Below are 10,000 nucleotides of genomic sequence, written 5' to 3' on the forward strand. Positions count from 1 at the left end.
CTTATTTTGTGGAGCGCTACGTTTTGCTCTCGAGTTCTTGCTGACCTGCACTGACCTCGGGCAGCGACGCTGCAAGGCGGCACCGAGTGAAATGACATGCCCCTTTTTAGCCAGCTTGTAGTCGTGGCCGAGTGGTTAAGGCGATGGACTAGAAATCCATTGGGGTCTCCCCGCGCAGGTTCGAATCCTGCCGACTACGTTTGACAGCACGCGCCTGCTTTAGGTTGTAAACTTGTGGAGGCCTTGTTAAAACTTTATAAAAAGGTCACTGTGACAATATTACCCTTGAAAAGAGTTATGTTGGTAAGAAACAGTTTTGTCTGCAAGCTAAAGATGACAAGGGCCCTTTTGTACTCAGTGACATGTCGGGGAGACCGGTAGCTCGCCGTGATCGTATAGTGGTTAGTACTCTGCGTTGTGGCCGCAGCAACCCCGGTTCGAATCCGGGTCACGGCAAGATTTTCCGGGAGGCTTTGAAATTGAGCTCCACGTTACCACCTCTCCTCACCCCGTCCTTCAGACCACTTTCTTTCTTTCTTTTTTACACGGTGCGTCCTTGACGTGCTCTGGACGTGTGAGTAAATTGCCACTGGCTCCATCTTTGAGAGCACGAGCTCTCAGGTCTGAACCCTTAGAGAAAAGACTGAAAAGGAAACGCTCCCATTTAGTTTGCTAGAATCTTGCTTCAGAGAGAATATGGTGCTGGTATATTTTCTATTCGCTAGGTGTCAGTACACTCGCTGGCTGTTACCTAGAGTGCAGTGGACTTGCGATTTGCTCCAAACAACTGCGCCTTTGAAGCAAGTTTACAATAACGATAAGAGCGCGGTGTAGTGGAATTTTCCTTATTACTCTGTATTTCAGTGATTTTTAATGAAGGCCCATCTGGCTTTCTCACTTGCAGTGAGAAGGGGCTTTGTGTAATAATTTGCTGTGTTGGGGAGTCAGTGAGGATAAGGGAAGGCACATGGTCAAAGGGTCATCTTGAGTGCATTTGTACGTTATAGCCTAAAGGTTAAGGCCTCGTGAGCCCTCGTGAGCCAGTTAAAGAATAAGGAAGACAGACTGGTATCTATATCTTTCTTACGGGGGGAGGGAAATAAGTAAAGGCCTTGAAGGGAATAAGATATAAAATGGACAGAGACTGCCTTTCCCTTATCTCTCCTCACTGACTCGCTGTATGTGTGTTGGTGACGAGGATCACTCTTGCAAGAGGAATAAATACTTTATAACTTTTTATGAAGATTCTAAGTGTCCCTTATTCAGTGATGATGTTTGTTTGAAGTTTTGCCACAACAACTTGGTGTCAGAAGTGTGGGATTTCTTGGACGTGATTCCGGGACTGACGGACGGGCGGCGGCTGATCACCTTGGTACTGAAAAGTTCCAACCCTACCTCGAGAAAAGAATTGAGAGACGAGGGACCGTTTCCGCCGTTAGGACCGGATCCGGCCACTGGAATCAAAGAACTCAGGTGGCTCCAAACAGCATCTCTGGGTAAGGTATAATTAAATTAAGTTTAATTGGGGGAAGAAAAAGTGAAACTGAACCATATTGGCTGAGGGCTGTTTGTTTTGTGGTACGGAATCTGAAATTAATTGAGATCTACGTACAGATCAAGATATTTCAAACAGATACGAGGAAATAATCTGAAATTAATTGAGGTCTGTGACAGAACAAGATATTTCAAGCAGATAAATAATCTGGAATTAATTGAGAACTGTGACAGACCAAGACATTTCATACAGATAGGTACCTGAAAGTTAATTGTTCCACCACGGAGCGAATTATTTTCGGGTGCTGAAGTTAATTAGGGGGAACCAAGAAAATCGTAACAGACTTTTTGGTAAACCGTAATTAAGAGGACACTAATAGTGACGCTAATAGTGTAACCCGTCCGACTGGGTTAAAAGAAAGGTCGGATTTGTCAGAGACGTCTGACAAATAAAGAGAACGCGCGCAGAGAGAAATCCACAGAGAGAACAGAGAGCAGCCAATATGGGAATGTCTCAGAGCAAGATTATGAAATATGATACACCGGTGTACTACCAAATGAGAAAACATTATGGTCAGAAATGCATGCAAGATATTGAGAAATTAATCAAGCATCATGATTTTCCCGAAGAGGGAACATTGAGCCTCACGAGGCTGAAAGTGGTGAGAGACTCAGTGGAAAAGAGTAGTGAGAAACAACCGGGCTGTTGTTGTAAATGTGTTAGGCATGTATGCAAAAAATGTGAAAACACAGTAGATTGCTGGCTTGAAGAAGCAGATAAAAGACAAAGAAGACAAATGCAAAAAGAATTAGCAGGAAGAAAGAATGAAAAGTGTGAAAGTCTGCCTGTATGTGTGTCTGCTCCACCAGAACCGACTAACCCAAAGTATGTTTGTGTTTCTCCACATGAAATGACGGTGAGACCGGCACCGCCGGAGTACAAAACACACTACCCAGGGGCCGGATTGACTGCACTGAAGTTCGACCCCGACCTTGACTGTTCTCCATCGAGACCCATCCAGCCGCGAGCACCAGCCGGACCGCAACTCGATGCACAAGGAGAAGAGAGAGAGAGACAAGCACAAGCCGCGCTGGCAGCGCGTGAAGCGCGTGAAGCGCAGGAAGCGGAAGAGGAGCGAAAGGACAGAGAAGCAAGAGCTGCAGCGCAGGCAGCACAGCGAGAGCAGGAGGCGGTAGAAGCCGCACGAGCAGAAACGCAACGACAGCAGGAAGCGACGATGGCACTGGCACTCCAACAGCTAGCGGTGCAAGCGGCACAAGCAGTGCACAAAGACCTTGCAGCGCAACAAGCGGCCAGGCGCGTGGCCCAGGGCGAGGAGGACGAAATCACGGAAATCACGGACGAACAGAGAGGAGCCAAGCCGAAGAAGGTCGTCACAAGATCACAGGTCAGAGATGAAACAGTTAACATCACAGCCCCAATGGTGGAAGTGGTGGGACCGGACGGCCCGGTGATGGTCTACAGACCATGGACTGTGACAGACATGAAAGAAGCGATGGCTCATCTGCCGAGCCCGGACGACGCAGGTGACAGATTCTCAAGCGAACTAGTCACTTTCTGTCAGGAGTTCAGCCCCACCACACAAGAACTGAAACGACTGTTAGCCGTAAAACTGGGGGCCACGAGCTGGCACAAAGTGAGTTGCCACATGCCGAAAACCGAACACCGAAGAGTGCATGGAGACTGGGAGCATGGAACCAACGCACAATATGTAGGGGCAGTGAAGAAACTCGCAGAAGAATTAAAAAAGGCTTTCCCAGCACGAGTTGACACAGAAAAGATCAACAGCTGCCGCCAGGTGAGAGAAGAGTCCGTTCGTGACTATTATGCCAGACTTTTTGATGCATTTCAGAAACACAGCGGTATGACAGAGCCGGAGGACAGAGGAGTGCAGCCAAGCACGTGGGAGTGCCATCTGCAGAGCCGCTTCCTGGACGGGCTGAGACCAGAAATCTCACAAGCGGTGAAAGCGAGCTACATCGAGTGGCAGAACGGGCGACTTACAACCGCTCTAGCGCACGCTGTGCACGCCGAAGAACAGCTGCTGACAAAGAGGGACAAAGCTGTGAAATTGAAGGCGGACAGAGAGTTGCAGCTGGCCGCTGTACAGATCAAAGCTAGCACGAGTGTACCACCAGCGAGACAAAACTGGGCCAACAAGAAGAAGAAAGTGTATCAAGGAAAGTGGAAATGTGGACTTTGCGAGAGCAATGAACATGACTTTTTCAAATGCTCAAAGTGCCGAGTGTGCAAGGAAGAGGGACATTGGGCTAAGGATTGCCCGGAGGCGATGAAGGCGGATTGACTGGAGAGGAACGGAGAACAGGAGAGGGGAGGGCGAGCGACAGGCATTCAACCGGCTGCGAGAAAGGGAAGTGAAATTTTTTTAACACACACACACAACACGCACAAATACACTGATTCACATAATGCTCTTTGCAATGAAGAAACTGCTTGCAAACCTTTATGTGTGACTGAGGAAAATTTGAATAATGCTGTGTCTGCTGAATGTTTGAGAATGTACAAAGGTGCAGGGTTTTTAAGACTACCGAGATATCCCATGTTAGTTGATGGTACAATGGTAGATTTTCTTGTGGATTCGGGAGCAGCCCGATCCACAATAAGGCCATATGACTTGCCATGCAAACCCAGATTGACAGATGTAGTGTTTGAAAGCACGTCAGCGTCAGGGCATGATATTTCAGACAATTTCACTGTGCCGTTGGAATGCGAGACGGAGAGGGGCAGAACATTAAAACATGCGTTTTTGTGTTCTGCATCCTGTCCAGCTCCATTATTAGCAAGAGATCTGATGTGTGAGTTAAATTTGAAACTCACTGCTGGCCCGATGGGTATTGTAATTGAGGAAGAACAGCAGATGTGTTGTGCAAAGTTTGAGCCACAGTGGGCTTACGAGTGGCAGATAAAAAATTCTGATTGGGCACAAATGATTTTGAAATTGGCAAAGGATCGCACAGTATCAGATAACAGAGAAATTATGATGCCTGACAAATTGCATTGCACGTCACATGTTGTTATTGAGCGTGAACCACAGTTTGAGGAAGAGTGGTTTAACGGGACAGATAATGAGAAAATGCGGTTTGATAAACTTTTTTGGAGTGAGAATGTGTGTGCGCTCTCAGCTTGCCTGTCAGAAAAACAAATGCAGCTGTATTTGATAGCAGGAGTGTCTGCGCCACACTTGTCAGTGACCAAGGGCAGAGCGCAGAAATGGGAGGAGTTGGGCCCTTTTGTGAGAAAATGCATGACAGCCAGAGATTGGGCTGAAAGGGGAGACGGGGTGAAACACAGTGAAAGTGCAGGGGCATCTATGCTAAGCTGTGATTTTGAGGTTGATGTACAGAGAACTGTGACTGCTATTGAAAAGAATGTAATGGAGAAACATGATCACGGAGCTATTTCTGCCACAGACATTCATCCTGTTCTGGCAGAAATACCTTCAACTTTGTGGGCAAAACACAAATATGATGTTGGTTTGATTAAAGGTTGTGAACCAGTGGTAATCACTCCAAAGTCTGATTACAGGCCGTGTCAACAACAATATCCCCTGAAAAAGGAAGCTTTGTTGGGGATCCGGCCAGTTTTTGAATCTCTTTTAAAAGAGAAAGTCATCATCCCGTGTCATGATTCTCCAGTACGAACACCTATTTTCCCAGTAAAAAAGGCAACAGCTAATAAGAATGACACCGTTCAGTGGCGCTTCGTGCAAGATCTCATTTCGGTTAATTCAGCCGTTATTGCGAGAGCTGCGCGCGTACCGAACCCGTACACCATTTTGTCACAAATTCCGAAAGATGCAATGTATTTCACTGTGGTTGATTTGGCCAACGCTTTCTTTAGCGTTCCAGTGGATAAGGATAGTCAGTTCTGGTTTGCGTTTGATTTTGACAACAAAGGGTACACTTTTACTCGTTTGTGTCAGGGGTACTGCGAGTCTCCGACGATTTACAATGAAGCGCTCAGACGGAGTCTCGAACCGTTAATTTTATCGAACGGAACGGCCTTGGTTCAATATGTCGACGACATACTCGTCTGTTCGAGAGATAAGGCTACCTGTGTGGCTGACAGTGTGACTCTCCTGAAACATTTGGAAAGGGAGGGGCACAAAGTCAGCCTGACAAAGCTGCAGTTTGTGAAGCAGGAAATAACCTTTTTGGGTCACACAATCACACCAAGCAGTAAAGCTCTCTCTAAGAAACGAGTTAAAGCGATTGCAGATGTACCAAGACCCATAACAAAGAAACAATTGTTATCATTCTTGGGAATGTGTGCATATTGTCGAACGTTTATTCCAAATTATGCACTGCTTGAAAAGCCCTTGAGAGCCCTCACAGCAGGGAAAGGCTTGAGATCATGTGACAAGATTGATTGGCCCACAGAGGCACAGGAAGCTTTTGAAACCTTGAAGCTGCAACTGACTCAGGCTCCAGCGTTGGGCCTGCCAGCAGTGGACAAGCCATTCACACAAATGGTAGACGAGAAAAAAGGTTTTATGAGTTCAGTGCTCTTGCAAACCCATGGTGACAGACTGAGACCAGTAGCGTATTTTTCAACGAAGCTTGATGCGGTCGCAGCAGGTCTGCCACTCTGCCTGAGGGCTGTGGCGGCTGCTGAGCTGGCTGTGCTGGCTTCGAGGGAATTTGTGGGGTATTCTGATTTGACTTTGATGGTCCCACACGCAGTCTCCATGATTTTGCAGGAACAGAGAACATCACATTTGTCTACGGCCAGATGGCTGAGGTATCACACGATTTTGCTTGACATGCCGAACATAACTGTGAAAAGATGCACAACTTTGAACCCTGCCACACTTCTGCCAACAGAAGATGATGGAGAGGAGCATCATTGTTGTCTATCAGCATTGGAACAGGTGTGTACACCACGTCCAGACCTGTTGGACACACCTTTGGAGAATTGTGACAATGTCCTCTTTGTGGATGGATCAGCTTCGAAAGATCCACAAACAGGTTTGAATAAGGTTGGTTTCGCGGTTACTACTGAATTTGACGTGTTGAAATCTGGCAAATTGCCATCGAATTATTCGGCTCAGGCAGCTGAATTGGTTGCTCTGACAGAAGCGTGTAAATTAATGACTGACAAATGTGTGACGATTTACACAGACTCGCGTTACGCATTCGGGATTACGCATGACTTTGGGGCAATTTGGGCACACAGGAATTTTTTGAAATCGGATGGACATCCGATATTGAACGCCTCACTTGTGGCTGAGCTTTTGGATGCCATTCTTTTGCCAGACAAGGTTGCAATCTGTAAATGCGCAGCGCACTCTAACGATAAAAGCTTTATCTCCACAGGAAACGCGAGAGCCGACGCGGCGGCGAAGGCCGCGGCAACGAAGGAGACAAAAGAAACGTCTTGTGCTTTGGTATCTGTGACTAACCCTGACATTTCTCTTTGTTTAGAAAGTATGCAGACTTTCTCCACAGGAGCAGAAAAACAGAAATGGAGGTCGTCTGGCTGCGGCCTCCAGGGGGGTGTGTGGATGAGTGATGATGGCATTCCTTGTTTACCCAAGCACTTCTTTCAGCATTACGCTAAGTTGACACATGGGCGTGACCACGTGTCGAAGGGAATGATGGTAATGCAGATGAAAGATTTATGGTTCACTAAGGGGTTTACAGTGGTTGCTGAAAATTTTTGCAAAAGATGTGTCATTTGCAACACACACAATGTGGCAAGAGGCATAAAAACACCCTTAGCATCTCAACCAGCGCCAGCAGGTCCGTTTGAATATCTAATGATGGATTTCATCGAGTTAACCCCGTGTGGGAGACTGAAACACTGTCTGGTGATGGTTGACATGTGGTCAAAATGGGTTGAGGTCTTCCCAACCTCGCAACAAGATTCGGCAGCAGTGGCAAAGGCCCTGTTAACCGAGATTGTTCCGAGATGGGGAATTCCAAGAAAAATCAGCTCTGACAATGGCAGACATTTTGTAAATGCTGCAATAAAGCAGGTAGGAGAGTTCTTGGGCATTGATATGAGAACGCACTGCAGTTACGCGCCCTCATCAGGAGGAGCAGTAGAGAGATCGAACCAGACAATCAAGAACAAATTGGCAAAATGTTGCGAAGAGACAGGTCTGTCTTGGGTTAAGGCCCTACCAATTGTACTGATGTACATGAGGATGAGAAAAAGAGTGAAAACAAACTTGAGCCCATTTGAAATTTTGTTTGGCAGACCACCATTCATGGGAATAGAGGGGGGTAAGCAAAGACTGCCATCAACGGATGTGTGTGAGAGTGACATGTTGAATTACTGCAAAGGAATGTCGTGTCTGTTATCAAACATTTCTGTGCAGGTGAAAGCTACCCAGGGGAGAGTTGCTGAGACGTTTTTACACGACGTCAGGCCTGGCGATTTCGTGGTGATTCGTGATCACAGGAGAAAGAGCTGGAAGGCGAAAAGGTGGCTTGGACCTTTCCAGGTGCTTCTGGTGACTCACACGGCGGTGAAGGTCGCGGAGAGGGCCACGTGGGTCCACGCAAACCATTGCAGGAAGGTGCCGCCCATTGCGGAGGCGGAGCAGTCGCAGGGGGAGGGTCAACCAGACCATTGCAGGAAGGTGCCGCCCATTGCGGAGGCGGAGCAATCGCAGGAGGAGGGTTAACGCCAATGACCGTCAAAGATCCAGCTTTGAACAGCAAGTACCATTATCTGCACAAAAGCAAGGCCATGCAAAAGACACAACAGAGCCTGAAGACAGAGAAAAACAATTGTGTGGCGTGAAAAGGTACAGACTGAAAAACAAACAAGATTAAAAATTCTTAGCGCCAGACTGCAAACGAAATCCGGCTGAAAACCGGTGACAACAGAACAGATAAGACTTTTGGTGCTTTAAAGACTGTATTTCTCTAACACTTTCTGGTCATACAGCTGAACTTTTGATCAGAGTGACTGAGAACATGGAGCGTACGAGACCGTGGCATCCATTCAGAGTGCCAGGAATGTGTGGCCTGTTTAAGACCACATTCATAATGACTGTGTTATCAGTGACAATTTGCTTGCTAATACTGCACTTCACAGAAGGTTTGGAAGTGTTATCAACAGGAGATCAAACCAACAGGACTGCAACAACAGAGAGGAACAACGCAACTCGACAACGTGCTAGGAGAGACGCCTTCGAAGCGGTGGAACCAGCGAGGGGTCTCGAGAGGAGCACGGTGACAGTTCATGAAGGATCAAATGTGAGTTTCAGTTGCAACCCCTATCAAAAGAACTGTCCAGGCTGTGAGGGACGCAGCGAGGAGTACGCAGGCTTCTATTTCTGCGAACACCCATGTAAGTGGGGCGACGTGAAAGCGTACGCAGCCAACTTCAAGTGGGGCAAAGACAAAAGATTCAAGGTATTTGCAAAACACAGACTAAGCAATAACAGGTACGGGATGACGGTCGAGCTAACACAAGTAAGACTGTCAGACCAAGGCAAGTACTATTGTGGACTAGATTTAGAGGGAACGGACTGGTATGAAGAAATTGACATTATTGTAAATGAGGCAGTCCCAACTTTAAAACCTTTTGTAGCACCTGAGGTCGAACGAGAAGCAAGGGACGAGCTGGCATGGATGGAGAACGGAGACATGGGAAAGGGTCAAGGAAATCCTGAAGTGCAGAAAGCCATGATGAAATGTCAAGGTAACAAGGCCTGTGCTCTGGCTATGCTGCAGAAAGAGGAATTAGAGATAACGACGAGCTGCTGGCTTTGTTTGCAAATGTCACACGCATGGAAGGCTGTCCCACTGACTGTAGCAACAGCTAATGTAACAAAGTGTCTGATTCCACAGCAAATGACTGATGTGCTTTTAGCAGCAGCTGAGCTGGAGAAAGGAGAGACACCAACGAAACAACCTGTGGACAGCTGTGACAACATTCGACGATATAACAACACTGATATAGCAATTCCACCACTTAGAGTAACACATGAGAAAGGTGATGTGTGCGTTTGTTCAGATGCACAGAGACTTTTCACAACAGGATGGTCTGACTGCAGGGTCAGAATCAACATGAAAGGCGGGACAGTGAACAATTGCACAGCGACACTCAACGGCAAAGAAATTAGTTTCACATGTCCATTTGGTAAACTGTATGAGACTTCACCAGCAGCAGTGTGGGTTTGTGGGAACAGAGCATTTCACAGGATGCCTGAACACGGGTGGTCAGGGTGCTGTTATCCAGCTTTGATAAATGTGGGAACATCTGTGTATTTGCCAAACAAAACGCCGAGGGTAAGAGAGAAAAGAAGTGTTAAGATTTTGCCTGGGGTTTTGCCAAGCCATTATTCGGGGTACACATTATCTGATCCATGGACGACACCTGGGGCAAATGTTGGGTGGTCTATTTTCCTAGGGGTGGGAACGACAGTAACGATAAACAAGGTAAATGGGTTAGCGTGGTCTGTACTGGCAATAGCAAATGCTACTGAAAATGCTATAAACATGATAA

This window comes from Phoxinus phoxinus, assembly GCF_949152265.1.
Source record: "Phoxinus phoxinus genome assembly, chromosome: 4".
In the NCBI taxonomy this organism is placed as follows: domain Eukaryota; kingdom Metazoa; phylum Chordata; class Actinopteri; order Cypriniformes; family Leuciscidae; genus Phoxinus; species Phoxinus phoxinus.